The sequence below is a fragment of the Acanthopagrus latus genome, chromosome 24, assembly GCF_904848185.1.
Source record: "Acanthopagrus latus isolate v.2019 chromosome 24, fAcaLat1.1, whole genome shotgun sequence".
In the NCBI taxonomy this organism is placed as follows: Eukaryota; Metazoa; Chordata; class Actinopteri; order Spariformes; family Sparidae; genus Acanthopagrus; species Acanthopagrus latus.
This window is the reverse complement of record NC_051062.1, coordinates 10,617,152-10,635,349: the sequence shown is the minus strand read 5'-3', so window position 1 is coordinate 10,635,349 and position 18,198 is coordinate 10,617,152. Positions and strand designations below refer to the sequence as shown.

The 18,198-nt window shown below is 40.7% G+C and overlaps 1 protein-coding gene across 1 annotated transcript in view; it reads left to right on the top strand.

The window, feature by feature from the left end:
- Positions 1-18,198, top strand: part of LOC119015339 (fibronectin type III domain-containing protein 4-like) — a 52,172-nt gene that overhangs the window by 2,003 nt on the left and 31,971 nt on the right. The window lies entirely within an intron of this gene.

Sequence of the window (18,198 nt, the reverse complement as noted above, 5' to 3'; positions counted from 1 at the left end):
ACCAGAACCATTGTTTCAGTGGACAAATGCTTCTTTTAGCAGTCTGGTGCTAGCTAGCTATGCTAAAGCTAATGTTGTTAGCTGCTCTAAAAAGTGAAAATAACGCTACAGCAATTTTGTATGTTGCATTTAAAGCAATTTCTGCCTTCTTAACTTTCTAAAATGTGTATGTCTTCAGCAGCCAGGCCCAGTTTTATCATTTTTCAATTCAGCAGACTACAGAATATGTTCAAATTTGTACATTTCATACATATCCGGTAATATTTCTACATAGAAATTGGTGGCAAGAAGGCTGCCGGGCCAGAGACCACTGTTCAAGACTGGGTTTCAACATTTGTGAGAGTGAAACCACTGAAGGTCGTGACATTTTCCATATAAAAGCCAAAACATGATCTTTTTAAAGGTTAAAAGAGTTTATAAAGTCATTTTACATCATCAGGATTGAAGAAAAAACATATTTTATAAGAGTAAAGAAGCTGTTTCATTGTCTGTTGGTATGACAGCAGGATAAGTAACCAACTACATGGGTTTTGTGCCTAAATCTAAACCAGAATGTAAACACGGCATTGTTACAAAATAAAACTGAGCCTGAGAGACGTAAAGTTGCAACAACATCTGTTTGGTTGTGTGACCAGTCAGAAGCAGATGGGTTACCACGAGGGAGAAGTCTATCATGGGAGTAAAATAAGTAAATAAATGAATAAATAAAAGATAGTAAAACACTTTTGATTATGAAGAAATATTTGTATAGGTTTTTTTTTAAATATTTCTTTTAAGATGACTGGAAAACATGCACAAATACATAAAGTATGTCTTATAATGACGACTCTTATTGTGAAGGCCCACCACACTATATTTGTCAAAAATGTTCACTGGACAAAAAAGGGTTCACATCACCTCATTTCATCATTTCAGGGTGATACTGATATTTTGTTTTTTTTAATTGGCCGACACTGTTGACATGCTGATATTGTGTTTCCTCATCCTCAGCTACGACCACAGAGTAAACCTGGGGCCTGGTTGTATTTTAGTACAGTAAATGTGGAGAAACAACAAGAAAAGGGGGCTAATTGGTTCCCAGCATCTGGATTTGGCCCCTGGGGGAGGAAAAAAAAAAATCAAAAGAAGATCGAATGGGATGTGAAGCTGCTCCAACAATCATGGTCACACACAAAAAAGAATCCTGCTGCTGTACACAACAGTTGGCAATAAAAGCCACTGAAATGTAGGTCAGCATATGTCTCTTCAGTCAGGAGATGAGCCATCGAACGTCGAGAGCCATATTTATTTTTATCGAGCCCATTTCAGCTGGAACGCGTCTAATTCTGGCCGACAAGTGATGTAATGAGTCAAGACTTCAGTTAGGAGAGCGACCACGAGAGGGCGCCGCCGTCCTGACGGTGGATGTGCACCGCAGTGTGAGGGCTGGGTGAACTGTAATCTCAGAAGGAGCATCTAAAACTTTAGATTAAAGTATCACCCAGCTTTAGTTAATGAAGAACCAACTAAATGTAAATAATCATTACAAAATGTGAATAAATGGACATCTTGTATTAGAACTGCATTTAGAGAGAGAGAGGGAAGGCAGTTGGAAACGACAATTGCAGATGATAAACGTATCATCTGAAATGATGAAAAAATAACCTATTAAATAAAAGATGAATAATTTAGATGAATTTATACCAGTAAATTAATCGTCTGGAGTTAGAAAATGTTGATTTAAAAGAATTATGATGCGATTTTTCCTGTTTTTTGCCATTGAAATATAAGAAAAAAAAATATTTATGATCTTTTTTCTCCATTTTCCACACAAAAATCACGATAAACCTTCAAGTCTAATGCTGCAGCTACAGTCTGAGCTTTATACAAATGATAAAACATTCAATAGGAAACATCCGCAGCATTAATATGAGTCAAATCTTCTCTTTTTTTTTCTGACATTGCAGTTGTCGAAAAAAAGACAATATGTGCAGAGAGCAGCTCCTGCAGCAGCTGACCTTGACTGAGGAGACAGATAAAGTCACAGTCTGCCAATCAGAGGCATTGTTGCTATGTGCAGACGGACTCTTCCTCCCTCGTGTATCGCTAATTAGCCGATGGATAAAAGCAGTTATGGAAGGAAATGAGGAAAGAAAGGAAATCCATGAAATAATTGGAGTGTTGGAGCAAAAGGTGCAGACGCCGTGTGTCAGGTTATCAGGGCGACGGATTGTCTCTTGAACCGGTCGACCTCGGTGTCACGGTGTCGAGGCTTCACCGCCGACACAAAGGGAGGATAATTTAACAACTTGAGTCTCTGGAGCACGTGTGCATGTTGAACAGACTAATAAAATCCCTGCTGCTGGATGATGACATGATAGGAAAACGCTGGTGAACTTGTAAACATCCAGGAAAAGGATGAATTTATCGAGTTAAATACACTTTGACTTTTGTATTTTTATGGATATCATTCAGTTTGTGCTGCAACTCCTGCAGAGAAAGAATAAAGTTTTGTCTTTACTCTCATGTAGTTGTTTTATCTATAAGAAGTGTACATAGTGACGTCCTCCAGTATCTCATTCTGTCTGACAAAGAGTCCTAAACCTGAATATGTTCAGATTATTTTAACACAAAACAAAGAAAAGCAGCAAATCCTCACATTGGAGATTGTTCATCGATTATTATTGATTGGTCGGTAAAGTAGATGGACTGAAACATTAACAAACCTCCAGGGCAGATGCAAGTTGACCGTATAGAAGCTTACGATAAAAGCAACGTAGCGTTAGCATCAGCACAGACTGAAAGCTGATAAGTAGTTTAACCATAAAGAAATTCTAAATCGTCTTATTGTGAGAACATATGCAGTTGGTTCAAGGATTTTAAGGATTATTGATGGAAAGAAAAAACTCTGATCATGATTTCCCTGAGCCCAAAATGACGTCTTTAAATGTGTTCTTTAGTTTGATTACAGTCTTTGACTCAAACATATTCTGTTCATTACGACTGAAGCCACCAAAAATTCATGTTTAAGAGGCCGAGAACACAAAGATTTGGTATTTTTTCTATGGAGCGATAAATACTCACATTTAGAGTAACATAACGTTGCTCCTCTATCATGTACAAAATGTTTTTTGTACTTTAAATTATTAATATTTTCCATCTGGCATACAGGAAGTTTTACTTTGTGTGGACATAAAGTGTGTTTGAGTTTGATTTCTTAATTTTTTCTGCTGTATTAGTTAAACAACAACACTTCAGCGATTTTCACATTTTTATTGGTGCCGTCTGTCTATTTTTTCCTGTGATCTGGGTTCCTGGCAGCTTCATACTTTATTAAACAAGTCAAACTTTACATTCAATTTGATGAACTAATTGTTCGAGCTCCAGTTGTTGTGTTGTTTGTAGTTTTCAGATTCAGACCTGCCGATATGTTAAAAACAACATTTTTCTGCATGAGTCCGACCGCGGGATCATCCAGCGGCTCCAGACCTCCTCTAATCTACGCTGCATGCGGAGCCGCGAGCCGACGGATGTGTTGGTTGGAGGCCAGGGGAGGTTCGAGAGATAAGGACAGGGATTCTGCTGCCAGCTGTCTCTCCAATCTCCCAGAGGAGACCAGATTACATAAAAAGCCTTAATCCGGGTTTAAGACCCAAGCCAGCGGTGCAGGTCCTCTCCAGGGGCAGAGAAAAAAAAACCTACAAGATTGACGACGGGATTCGAGCTAACGTTGATTAGAGATTGCACCGAGGAGAGTTTGAGACTTTTATTTCAAGATTTTGCTTCAAAACATTGACTTCCTGTCTCCACTCTTTCACAATAAAAAACAATAAAAATACCATTCCCTGCGACCACTAAAACTGTAGATTTAGGTCAACAGAATGGAGTCTGTTGGACCCCAGAGATGAACGAGGTCAGCGTTAAGAGCTGAACAGTCGTCCTCCCCGACTGTATTTTGCTCATACGTCCTGTAGCATAATAGAATTAGGTCAAGGCCCCGTGAATCATTTGCCCCGACGGGCGAGAACCCTTCCAGCTAGCAGCCACTTCTTTTTTTATTTTAAGGTCTGGTACTTCTTCCCTCCCAAAAGCTGCGTTTCAAAGCGACCAAACCTCCAACTGAACTCTCACATTCTCACCGGGTTCGATGAGTGAACTCCCGCCCCGTGCATGAATCGATTTAGTCATTTTCCTCCCCTGTGTCTTTGTTAATCAGGCAGGAAGTTGGAGGGGGGAAATGAGAAGCACAGCGAGGGGATGGCAGGGAATTTTTCATGACATCTGACGGGGAAAGTGGGTCATGCTCGGTGTTGCAGCGCTGCTAGCCTCCTCCTCTATGGCGGCTATTGAATTAATCACGCTTTACGCTCGGCTGGACAACGCACTGCACAAAATGGCTACCCCCCTCCTCCTCTTCCTCCTCCTCCTCCTCCTCTTCGCCTCCCATCTCTCCCTGCATCTACTCAGTGCTCGCCACAGAAAAGACTTGAGCATTGCTCTTGAAGAACTTGAATCTAAGGTCCCTCTTTTTTTTCCTGTATCTCTCTTTATGTATCCTAACAATGAGGGGATGCTGCTGTTATGTGGAGCCACTGGGGTGTAAAGGATGCAAAAACACTCAGAGATGGATGAAAAAGCAAAGTTAAGGGGCAGATACTCGGCTTGTGAAGCTGCCTTTGTAGGAGAGAAAAGCTCTGAAGGGATATTGATCGTTAATGAACACTTCAAACCAATAAATCTGGATTACATGTAGGAGGCAGGGAGACAGATATGGAGGCTCATCTTTCTCGGCCCTGCACAGCAAAGTGACCATCAGCATGTTTCCAACCCTTTGAACTGCAGTGTGAAAACACTCAAAATTAAGTATGAGTAAAATAAAAGCTTTAAGACACTTTTCCTTCATCGGTTGTTGCAGTTTTGGGAGTTAGAAACGTAAAAATATAAGTTTTAATCCCATTTTTGTAGAATTTTCTGGTACAAAATGTTTAAAAGCCGTAATTTTTTTTGTATTTTTAGAGTTAATTGATGGCCAAAGTCACTCTTTGGTGTCATCGTCTCTCTACTACCTTTGTGAATCCAGCCTGTTAACATTCTCATTTAGGGACATTTTGAAATATGTTTAGTGCTCAAACTAGGTATAAAACCTTTTGGGAGTGTGGACTGAAACATCAAATACGGGCTACTTCATGACATTTCCTGCTTTCATTCTACTTGATTCAGTCAGTTTTAATCCATTATTACAGAATTTAGATGAAGAAAACTAATCCAGCACCTCATACATGTGCACGAAATGTTGATTAATTCATTCAGACACTGTTGAAATTTGTATTTCAAGAAGAAAACATGAGTCAACCTCTGAATCCAACCTCTAATTGTACTTTTTATCAATAAATTCACATTTACAGACATTTTTAAATACATTTAGTGCCACGCAAGACATGAAAGTTTGGGTATTTTACTTGTGATTCCATTAGATCCTCGTCCAGGTAAACTTAGGCCATGAAATCGCAGAACTATCGGGATAAACAACATTCAGTGATTACATCAGATCAGATCAGATCTACTTCTGACTATAAAAAAAAAGAAAACAAAACATGAGAGCACGGCCTGATATCTGATTTTACTCATTTAAAAATGTGTTTTATATCATTATGTTGTTGCACAAGCAGCACAGAGTCACACTGTCAATAAAGCGGCTGACAGACAGAGAGAGAGAAAGAGAGAGACATCTGAAATCCTGTAAAGAAAATCATTAAATGGACGGCCGGCGGTCTAATCTAGGCCAAAGCTCCTGTCATCTGTTCCATCCTAATCCACATATCTACAGATATGTCATTATGACGTTTTGATATAAAACCTCTCATGACTGTACGAGCTGCGAGGCCGAGGATTCACCAAACGCATCTGCAGCTGAGCAGCAAAACTCTTCATTTACGACAGTATTGAACCATAAATTCTTTTTTGTCTTTTGCAAAGTGAAGCAAACTTACAAAATGTTGAATTTGTTGCATCAATCTGCTTGTTGGAAGTAGTTTGATGTTTTTGCATTTCGACAAACACTCGAACAGTGATCGGACTTGCCCTCAAAAATAGTCCTAATGAATCCCAAACTAAGTCTCTCTGCACTGTTCACATGTTGTTAAAGGAGACGTCAGAGTCTGAGCTCTTTGACCTTTTACTGCAAAGTTAAATGACTGCATTCTTAGTCTTTTAAGAGTGTAAATTTGAGCCTTGTCTTTGGAAGATCAGTGAAATAAAAATAAACTGGCTGTTTTTCAGTGAAGGGCAGAGACTCAGAAAGTTGACAAGGACACGTTTTGGTTAAAAGCAGCTAAGGTTAAGGTCACTTACAGGGCAAACTGTGTGCAAATATCAAATAACTGACTTTTAAAGAGATTAAAAAGGTAAAAATTGATGCAGAATCCATTTCTAAACGTCTTTGAGCCTTTTAAATCTCAATCTCAGTATGTTTTGCAATGTTTCCTACCCATGAAAGCATCAGATTATTTTACATATTGTCATTGGAGTGCAGCCAAACCATATGGAGCCTCATGTAAATCCTCATGCAAGTATTAGACAATGACTTGGTACAGGAACAGGCGGCTTGCAAAAATTGGACTGCAGATGTGCTCAGCCAATCAACTCAACCGTAAGAAAAAGGTTTATTTGTAATGTAGCCAATGTGTCAGACCCACGGCCAGAGAGACTTCCTCACGTACGTGTTTGTGCTCCAATTACGGGCGAACAAAAGGGAAATTAGCGTGCATATAGGGCGAGCAGAGGGGGAGCACAGAGGGTGACCTCGTTGATCCATATGTTTTCACGGGATCCGTTCAAAGCATCTCCGTTCCACATGGACGAACTTCTCACTTGCAGGCCTCTTTCAACTCGTGAAATTCAGTTAAGCGACCTCTCCGGGACAAAGTTTGTGTCAAGGGAGTGCATACAGGAAGGAAAAAAGAATCGCAAATAATTGCTCGCCCCTGTCAGGAATAGTAACTGTGGGCAGATCGAGTAGAAGAAATCGAGAGGAGTCCTGAGGATTTCGCCCTGGTATATGAGCAGCTCTTGTCTCGTCTGGCGCAGGCTTTTGTTGTATGTGGTGCGGTGCGGCGGAGCGATGGAGGGGGGCGTCTACCCCATCGGCCTTCCTATACGCCACTATGACAGTGCTCTCAAGAGCTGTCAGCCCACATCAGCAGCCCAGCATCCTGATAGCTCAGCCTAAATCACAATCAAAACTCCGGCCACCACATCCTCACCGCGACCAGTCAAATCAGAGAACGCAAAGGGCAAAGAAGACCAACTATGACCAAGTAGCTTTAAAAGTACCTCAGAGTACTACGTGTCGGCTTAAAATAGTGCGAGTGTAGGGGTGTGTGTGTGTGTGTGTGTGTGTGTGTGTGTATGTAGGGGGGGGGTCCAGTGAGACTTTGCAATGCAGGCACACCATGTTGTGCTGCGAATGCGGTGCTAAGAGCTGAGCGTTAAGTCGGCCATTTTAGATTTGCCACAATTTGTAATGTGAGATCACCGCTTGTCACAAAGTCATGGCTTCCATACGCCGAGGATTCGCCGTGCAGTCATGCAGAACAGGTCAAAAGCACGTCCGCTTTTCGTTGGTTTCCCCCTTTATCGCCTCATTCTCGTCATTCCTTACAAACCCCGACTGCTCTATTTTTGGTTTCATCACATACCGCCAGACTTTCACTGCCAAACGATGAGCTTTTTACACAAAGGAGTTATTCATCGGCATATTTCAACTCAAATGGTGCTTAGATTTGAGGTAATGACCAATGACATTTCTGGTTTATAAAGCCATTAGCAGCGCTAATATCAGTGTGACGATAATTGGAATAACGATCTTGTATCTATTCCACTTGCGGTATCAATCCTACAGTGAAAATGGTCAGCCCAGCTTCGTAGTTAGCAGAAGATCAACAGCAGTTCCTTCAGTTATCATTCATCTTCAGTTTCATTTTCTAATTTTGGGGTTGTCCCTTAAACATTACAGCCGCTCATGCTTGAATCTCAGCCAAGACAATGAACACCCAAACAATGATAATCAGAAGACCGCCGTGAGCAAAATCGACTGACCATGAAATTGACAATTCTCTTGGGAAAACCCAAATATTTCCACTCAGCATGCAGAATATAACTTCCGAAAATGTTAACTCAGTCGACTTCCAGTGACCAGATTAGATAACGAGTCAATAAGTGTCTGAGCTCATCATCAGAATAGTGATCATTCTAGACTGTGGATAAGTCCTCAAGTTAATTAATTATTGAATAGTGTTACCCAACTCTGCGTGGACCCGTATTTGATGCAAGTTTTCAACAGTTTCATGCTTTAGGAAGTCCAGAAACCATGTTCATTTTTTTTCTTAAATAAAAAAATGAATTATGCATTTGATTACTAGAATTCAGGGAGAAAATGTGAAAGCACATCAAAGATTCACCAAATTATTCCATAAAAAAGAGAGTTTACCTTTATGTAGCGCAGGATACCGTAGATGACAACCACTTTCGGCGTTGCAAGATTAAAAATCGCAAAGGGGGAAATGATTTTTTTTTCTTCCTTTCGCTCTGCCCAGAGCGAACTCTGCCACCTGATTGGTCCGTACCACAGGGTCACGTGAGCGACCAGAGAAACACGTGACCGTTCTCGAAATTATATGATGAAACGAAGCCGACTGGCATCCTCAGTGAGCACGGTTTTTGTTGCTGCGGTGCGATACCCTGTTTGCTGTACTGTTTGGTGTCAAGTGTAAATAGGCCGTATGATGAGGCATAATCTGGGTGACCATCACCCACCACCCTGTCAACCGCTTCCCTCCCTTCGCTCAGCTGCAACAAAAGGGGGGCATGCCCAGTGAGGCAAGCGGGCATCGTGGGGGCATGTCTGAGGATGAGGTGGTCTGAATCAGAATCGTAGCCCTCAGGGAGGCTCAGCTATCCCAGGGGAGGGTTGAGCACCCCCGAAATCCACCAAGCTACCGTCCTTGTTGTTGTTGATCGCACAAAAATAACCCATCTTCTTGATCAAATAATGCTCGTCTTAGATGTAAAACGCTCAGGACAGTTGGGGAACTTTTTGGGCTTGACGCAACCAAACACCTATAAGAAGTAGAGGTCAAACCAAACGCACAAACACACACACACACTTATACGTGCACACAACCCCAACAGTGCACAAACACACCACCATGACATGCATATCCTCTCCAGCCTCACTGCTTTTTAATCTGCTTCTGTGCTTGTGTATGTGTGTGTGTGTGTGTGTGTGTGTCGGTCCGTCAGTGTGTATGTGCAGAATTACAGAGCTTTGGAGGCATCCCATCCAGATTTTCCAATCCAGCACAAATCCAGCCCTCATGTCAGATGGACAGTTGATGTGCAGAGCTTAATCTGACATTATTAGGGTTTGACGGCAGCAGCAGAACGTCTAAGGGAGCTGCCAGGGGAGAGCAAACAGTGGGGTTGTGCTGTCTGGATTAGGGGCAACGCAGACAATGAGGAATGTGTTTCTCCTTATTGTCGATTGTTTTCATCTTGCACAGATGCTCTCCACACAAAATCCAGTCTTAGTGTTACATCAAACCGGTAATGAGGCTCTCAGTGATTTTTGTACCTACACAAAATGGTAACCATGCCTTTACCTACCCACCCGACTGTAAAATGGCCCATGGGAGAAACTACAAATAGAGCATTAAATTTGCTCCACATTGAATCATAAAAGGAAGAGTGTGTCGGGGTAAAATAGAGCGCCACGTCAGAGGAAATCTGCTTTATATTCCAACGACACTATTGGCTCACCTTCAAAAACCAAAAACCAAGACTGGTGGCACCAGGAAAAAAAAAAAAAAAAGTTTATATAACGTTCTTGTATAATTGAGTAAAGTCTAATCCTTGTAACTGCTAAATTCAATCTGTCCTTTGAGAAATGACATTTAATCCGTCAAACGTTGTTTGATGGAGCGGTATTAATGACTTAAAGGGCCTTAATAAGCCATCTAAATGAAAAACTGAACAAATCGACAGTATTTGTAAACTTCCATTAGGCGAAAAACTTAAAAATAAATCTCGTTTGATTGTCGTGATCAGTCATTCTCACTCAAATTGTTTTACAAAGCACTTCTTGAGGTCCAAGGTCAATCTGCTTACCGGTTAAGATGTGGGGAAGCTCCTTATCAGGAGAAAGGAGGTGCAGTCTGGGAGTTGAGGACCAAGATGGCAGATTACGGGCACACTAAGGGCTGGGGCTGCTTCCAGGGCCCTATAAGTTGACTGACCCTCCGCCCATGGCCTCGAGCAAGGTGATGAACCCAGGTCAATCCACCACGCACAGACCCCCCACCCCTACCAGAGCTTGTCCTCATAGCCACCATTGTGCCCTATCAGGGTGCCAGGGTCCTAATGGAGGCAGAAGGGCGTGAAGGGGAGAGTGAGGGAGATCACAGTGATAGTCAATCCAGCTGATTGTTGATGGAGTGTGTTGACAAAAGGAGGCTGACTTGACCCCATTCGTACCCATTTTGTTGAAAAAAAAATGTTGATGTGTATTGAAATTACCAATTTTATGGAATTTCTGGAATTCCATTAACATTTTAGATGAGAACAAGAGTCTCAGAAATTCAGAGAGTCAAATATTATCAGACCAATTTACCAGTTTTACTGTATTTGTAGTTTCATACATTTGTCCTTAACTGAGGTGAAAAATCAAAGTATTATTTCAGCTAGAAAGTAATAAAACATTGTAATTGGTAAAGTGATGGAATTGTGTGTGAGAGAGTGATGGGTCACATTGGCTTTGAGCTAATTCTGCCAGACTGCAATCAATGACTTTCCATGTAATCATTGACTGTCTGACAACTGGAGCCCAGCCAACAAACATAATCATCAGTCCAATAACAATTCCTAGAAATAGCTTTTGCTTGCTTTTACATCCTTTACATTCAGACATTTTGCCTGAATCTCTGTCAGATCAGCAGTATAATGATTACACATTATCACCATCATGTCCATCTTTGCATATAACTATAGTGTATTGATGTTTAATTATCTTTGCAAGCATAGTTTGTTTCTGTTTAAATGAGATATAACATCAGTGTTTGTACATAAAATCAGGCAATGTTCTTGGCCCACTGCTTTTCTGTGTCTACGACCTTTGGCATTAAGCTTCCCTGGATTGATGGATGGATGGATGGATGGATGGATGGATGGATGGATGGATGGATGGATGGATGGATGGATGGATGGATGGATGGGTGGATTAAACTGGTGATTAATAATGTTTTACCCTAATATTTTTATTATGTTTTACCATTTCTTTAGTATTTTTTGTTATTTTTGTCTTCTCATGGTAGGTGTTAGTGCAGTATGGTGTTGTTTTCATTAGAATTTATTGTTTGATAATGTGGCTGTTTTAGAGCCTTTTGAGGCCGTAAGTAAGATTAAGAACTGTTTAAATGCACTTAACTTGGGCCACAGAAAGTGATAATTCTTACTTTAAGGCTGTCCTCTTCATGAGCTTAGTGCCAGGAACTCTAATACAAACACAACACTGAAGCATTTTACTCACTCTGCTGAATCACAACCCAGATTTCTCCATACAAAGCAGCAATAACATTTTGAAACAGGCAGTCTGAATGAAAAAAGTTTTTTGGAGCATTTCTTTTGTTTAGTAAGAACAATAAACCATTTTAGTGTTTCCTTCCTTTCCATCTTTTACTCTAGTTTCCCAGCAGAAGAATATTTATAGTTTTTTTCATTTTCCTTTGCCCCAGTGTGTTAGTGCTTCACACACAAAGTTGCATTTGAATTCCATATTCAACAGATAAGTGATACAATAAATGATTAGAAAAGAGCAGGCAGAGAAATAACAGATAACTGATAAGACAAGTTAGTCTCCTGTTGAAAAAGTCAGAAAGTTTAATCTTGTATCTCCAGTGAATTTGTTCCTGCAGCCTGGCTGCTCAAATCTGGTGAATTTCCTTTAAGATACTGTCCTACATCCAATTTTTAGCCGTTGGCCCTCTCGACTAACAACAGAACTCAATAAAAGCCAATAGTAGACAGTCTCAGAGAAAGATTTAGGGGTTCAGAGGGAGAAAACAGAAGCCCTAAGAAGATTGTCTTAGGTAATAGGTACTAAATTCGAATTGTGACATTGCCAAAGATTCACACCTCTGTTATTTTTAAATGTAAGTGTTTGTAAAGCCATCTGAGAACTCCAGTCTCTATTTTCTTTCAGGAAGATCATGTTAAGGTGGATGGCTTCTCATAAGCTCTGCATAAAACAGGATTCCTATATTCTTTGTTTTTTCTGAGCATGTAGTAGGAGATTGTTGTACAAGCGGAATGTTAAAGGTAATGAACAAAAAGAAAGGACGCTGTACTCGGACATAAATAAATGTCATCTCAGATGAAAAGCAGCAGTCCTTTTGAACCCTCTTCCTCTTGATTGTCTAACCATCTTCTTTTATGTGAAGACTTTAAGCCCGACAGCCAGAACTGAGGCACTCCTGTGTCATGGGAACAATAAACCTCCCGTAAGTGTTCAGCGTGCTCTAAAAGCTTTGGCCCGTAACTCTAAAGCTGCTCCACACAAAGCAGCCCCATGTTCCTAATGGAAAATATCGCCTGACCCTCTCTGCTCGTGTGGTCAATGCAGCCAGTAATGGGTACACATCGCCTCCTGGCAAAAACCGATGTTGAATAGACTTGCGTTTGGTGAGGAACTTTGACAGTGTCTGACTCCTCTGGGCTCAAACACTGTGTTCCTGCTTTGTTAGTGTACAAAAAGAAAGATACTGTACCATGTAGATGCACGATACTTTGCAAGGAAGTTTAGTTTTTGCAGGGTCCAGATAGAGAAACACGTCACACACAAGGGAGAGCATATTACACATTGATGAGCAGACGGCACTGAGTCATGGAGGGATGCTGTATTTCCCTTATTAATCCTGCAAGCTGTCATCTAAAGGGGGATGGATGAAATATTAACCTTGATGTTTCTATGGAGATTTTGAAATGGAACAGAAAATAGGTTTAGAAAAGTTGTTGGAGAACATTTTGAAAGTTCAGATATGAGTCTACTTCTATCTTTTGGACTGTATTTGCAGTGATTTGGTCAAGTGTTTTTTTTTTTTTTTTAACTCCAACCAATGATTTAGTTACCTTTCTTTAAATAAAGAAAGACAAACAAAATGTACTCACTTAAATGCTGTTATGTTTAAAAAAAAAAACTTTTACAAAACAATCTAATGAAAATGGAGGAAAAGTCAATCGCGAATAATAGAATGTAATCCTTTTTGTAAATCCTAATCTTTTCCGGTCTACCTTCACAGATACAATATCTAAAAACAGACTCCATGCTATTAAAAGAAACACTAGTTATGTCAGACTTATGCCGCCAAAAACTAGCCCTTTCCTGGAGTATTCTCTTGATCAATCTATAACATGTCAGAAAATTGTCCATTGTTATTAAGTTATTTCAGCAAAAAACAGACTAACTGTACTTTACCAACTTAGTACCAAATAGACAACAGACAAAGTCAGCAATTAGCTGGTGAACATGAAAAAGGGGAGATATTGCCCCAAAGTAGGTGGTGGAGACCAAAAAGGGAGCTAAAAGCGAGTGAACATTGGACCTAAATTCATTAAATGAACACAAACTTGGCTCCAAACATTTAATAATGTCGACCCTTAACTGCTCGATGTGTAAATAGGTACATTTTATGAAACCACAACCTGCTTTGTATTCCTACAGTTTTGGTAGTATATGCAAATACGCACTGGTAAACTTCTTATCATTTTGCCTGCAGATTGATCTTCTGTGTTTTATAAGCCCGCGTCGACAAACACAAGCAGTACGCTCGGATCCTCTGAGATAGAGCTGCCGTTGCTGCTGACATTTTCAGTGTGTTTTGTCCCGACGTAGACACACAGAGGCGTTGAATCTTTCTCAGGGTGTCCGCTTCAATCCGAGGATTACCTTGGTGTTAATACAGGACAGAACATTGGTATTGAGTCACAAACAACAAATACTGTACGACGGGAATCTATTTTAATCAACACAGTGCGTCGACACGTGGGCTCCCCTGGAACAATCCCGATAGGATTTAGACTCGTGCCACGCGATGAGATCTGACATATTAAGATGCTGGGCACATACGGCTGTGAAATCAGATGAGGATGATGAGCAGGGCAACCATGTGCTGAACTATAGTGATATGAGCCAGAGGATTATGGGTACGGTAACTGCAGGGCAGGCAGAGCAAGAATACACATCTGGGACTGAGATGATTTCCTACACAGAGGTTTGATGATGATGATGATGATGATGATGATAAATCGATGGACAGATGGGTGTGTATGTAGGAAAGGTACGTGAACTCATAAGTAAATAGATAGATGAGAAAATGGATGACTGGTGCATTGCAGTGGCAGAGCAAACCATTTTCTTAGCCCATCCAAAGAGCGCAGTGATAGAAATTGGACCTGACCATGCCAGAGGCTGGAGACGAGACACACTCGCACACACATGGAGGAACATCACTGAACCTCAGAAGGACAGTTTCTGACTAGCAAAGTTAGAGGGCCCGCGACACAAACACTGGAGACAACCTCAGGCCGTCGAGAAGAAGTGGAGTCGCCTCAAACAGCCAGGCTGCATTTATTAAATATTTAACAGCTGCATTCGTACAGTAGACAAACAGTTTACGTGACATAAATAATGGAGCCATGGAAAATGATTCTAATGTGAAACAACGATTCAAAGACACGACACTCCCGAAAGTACAACTTTTCAGAAACCCAACATTTGACAAAAAAAGACATTCCAGAAAACAGATATTTTATAAAACACATTTAGTTTGGAGGATGTTGACTTAACTTTCTACGACAAGACACAAATAATTGGTTAAATCAATGCATGAATAGATTTATTCTGTGACATGTTGACTCTTAGGCATTTACATCTTCATCCTGCTCGCCTATATTCTCCACTAACGTTGTGCCATTTGTAATATTTTGTCCTGTTTCCTCAGTAACAATTGCACAAGTATAACAAGAAAAGTGCAACAACCGCTCCCATCCTCTAGTCTTGCAACTCAGACAAGCATCTCTTGAAATCTGAAGGATATGATAGATGAAAATACAGTGAAATAATAATAAAATCATTGCCAAGATTCTTAGAAGAGGCTGGAAGTGTCAGGGTTTTTTTTTCATTTTTAATTTTTTTGCAGAGCTCCGAATTAATAATGCCAAGAAATAAAGTGTGAACCCACTGGGTTTTTATAATTGAGTGCAGTCATTTTTGGCTGCAGTTCCTCCCCCTTTTTTTTCACGATAACAGATGAAGTGCTGATACATCTCGTCTTCGTCGCTAATGATTCATGGTGCGCTGTTGCTAGGGGACCATCTGTCAATCAAACAGTTTGAATGTGAGCGTTGGTACCTTTTTGCATTTTATGTAGATGGCAGCCAACCACAGTGCTTAATCCTCATGCAGAACACACATACACAACCATTTCTCTCTCTTTGTTTTTTCCTTTCTTTTTCTCTCTCATATTCTCTCACCCACACACACACACACACACACATACACACACACACACACACACATATTGCCCGGCTGCCTCCTAGCTGAAGCTGCCAGTGCGGCAGAACCAGTTGCTTTGACAAAGGACACAAGTTCCCCTGGGTGTCAGTAGGACTGAAGCCTTGATGCCCTGAATATACTGGAAGTGTCTCTGTTTGCATGTGAGTGTGTGTTCAAGTGTCTCTATAGTGTATGCAAAGGGCCTGCTGGTTACCCTACACTTGTCAGGACCACGTGTGCTCGTAAGCGTAGGGGGAGGCCGGTTAAATGGCACGTTCAGGGTCGAGGGCGGAGGTGAGGCGGAGTGTGATGCGTAATGTTTTCACGGATCGCATATTTTCTTTGTTCACATGGGATTTTAGTGGCATGTTCAGGCAGATTTAAGGATTTTTTTTGATTGGAATCTATAAGAGAAAATCCTGGATTTCTGTATTAAACGCAGATTTGAACAGCTTTGTGGGCATTCTGACAGAAGTGGAGTTTCAAACATGTACGGTGCAGTTTAGTGCAAGATGGACATCCAGAGTCACTTGAGTGAAGTGGTTTAGCTTAATGAAGCGGAAGTTCAGCGCGAAAGTGGAAACTCGAGGGAGGTTACTCACCAGTTTTGGCCCCGTGAAGCTGAACATTACAAAAACAACTTACTGATGCTGTGCTTTCATATTTTTAAGGAACCCTGTGGACTCATTATGAGACACAAAGCTCACTTGACTTGTCCTTTTTAGAGGCAAAACACTGAAGGACAAGTGATTAATTTTGTGAAATGTAATTGTTTTTTTGTCTCTTTTTAGTCGTTTTAGCTTTCTTTGTGGTTGTTATATGTCTATTTGTGGTTGTTTCATGTCCATTCGTCGTTGTTTTATGTCTCTTTGTGGTGAACATGGAGTCATTTGAGGGAGTTCATGACACTTTTTAGCCCAGTGAGCATCATCTCTTCACTGTTCAGTGCTGGTCTTGGAGCCCGATTGGTTTGTCACACAGTGTTGGCAGAACTGTGACATCCTATTTCCTAAAATCTTTGAAGGTTTTTGTTTTTTTTGGTAGGTGGTATCACTGCCCATCTTTTTCTCTCTGAAGTGTTGACAGCTTTCATACCTGTATCACCATATATTGGCCAGTGTCTTTACTCCATATAAAATCAACATAATATTTATGAAAGGCTTAAACAACACTGTTATCGAGTCAATGATCAAATCAGACACCATTCTGCTTTATCGAAGTCTAAACACAGAAACAAAGTCATTAAATGTCAGTGTCCTCTGTGTCCTCTCGTCTACCAAACAGTCTTAAGATGAAAAAGAATAGATTTATAAAAGAAAGTTAAAGGAAACTCTCTAAAATCACAGACAACACAAAAGAAATGTGTCTGAGAGAGAACTGAGGCGGAGCCAGACGCTCCTGTGAATGAGGCTGAGACATTTAGTGCTTGCGTCTGTATGAATTTATAATGGGCTGCTCCATGCATTAATCAGGAGCTGAGCATTGAGACAAAAGCCTAATTTGTGTTTATCTACCGACATGAAGTTCTGGACGGAATCTCACTCAGATTTTTATCTTATTAATGTCTCTTCCTTTTGTCTGGTGTATCAAACCCTCGCCGCTATTTTTCCTTCCATTCAAACCGGATTATGTAAAAGCGTCTGCAGGACGGACGTGGCCACACATTTGCTGCTCACTAAAACTGACATTCCTTGTGGCTGCGGCGCCATATGTGGAGCTGCTCACTTAGCCCACGCATGGCCGGCTCTCATCATTAGCGAAGAATTAAAGAATTCTAATTAATGCCTCATAATTTCATTTCCCTTCGCCCTCAAGTAAAGATCAGGCAGTTTTAATGGAAGATATAAGTGGAGGAAATGTGAGACAATCAAGAAAGTCATGCCAGGACAGTCTTTGAATAAAAACATTGTCCATTAAACAGTGCAACCCAGCAGGGAACGTTTCTCATTTGTAATTCTTGCCGTCGTTGTCGTTCTGTGTTTGAATTTGCATTAAATATCTCAGAGGGATTCTGTGAGGTAGCGTGAAGCGCTCAGCTGTGAGGAACTGGATTGAACCCTGAAGCTCAGTGCTTTATAAACAGCACACATTTTCATTCATTTGTTGATTAAACTATTGTTTCACAACATGTTTCTTGAATAAATATTCTTTAGTGAATATAAAGCGTGCTGACAGTTCAGGCTTTTTATGCTCATGCCGAGAGGTTTTAGTGTTCACGTCCCTCAGAGGATGAATCCTATGGACTTGGGTGATCCTTTGACTTTTCCTCTTACATAAACATTGATATCACAATTCCTAGTTTTGAGTGAAATATTTTTACAACTATTAGATGAATTGACCTTCATGATCCCCAGAGGATGAATCTTGTCGACTTTTGTGATCCACTGACTTTTCTAATCGCCACCAGCAGGTACAGGCATCCTCTGATATATCATGATATCTTTAGATGGATTTATACAGACATTCATTGTCCCCAGAGGATGAATCCTTGTGATTTAGTTGCTTCTGTGACTTTTCCTCTCGTGTCACTATTTGTGGTTTTGAGTGAATTTATCCCAACAGCTATTAGTTTGGGTTGCCATGAAATTGTGGACGTTCAAGATCCCCAGAGGATG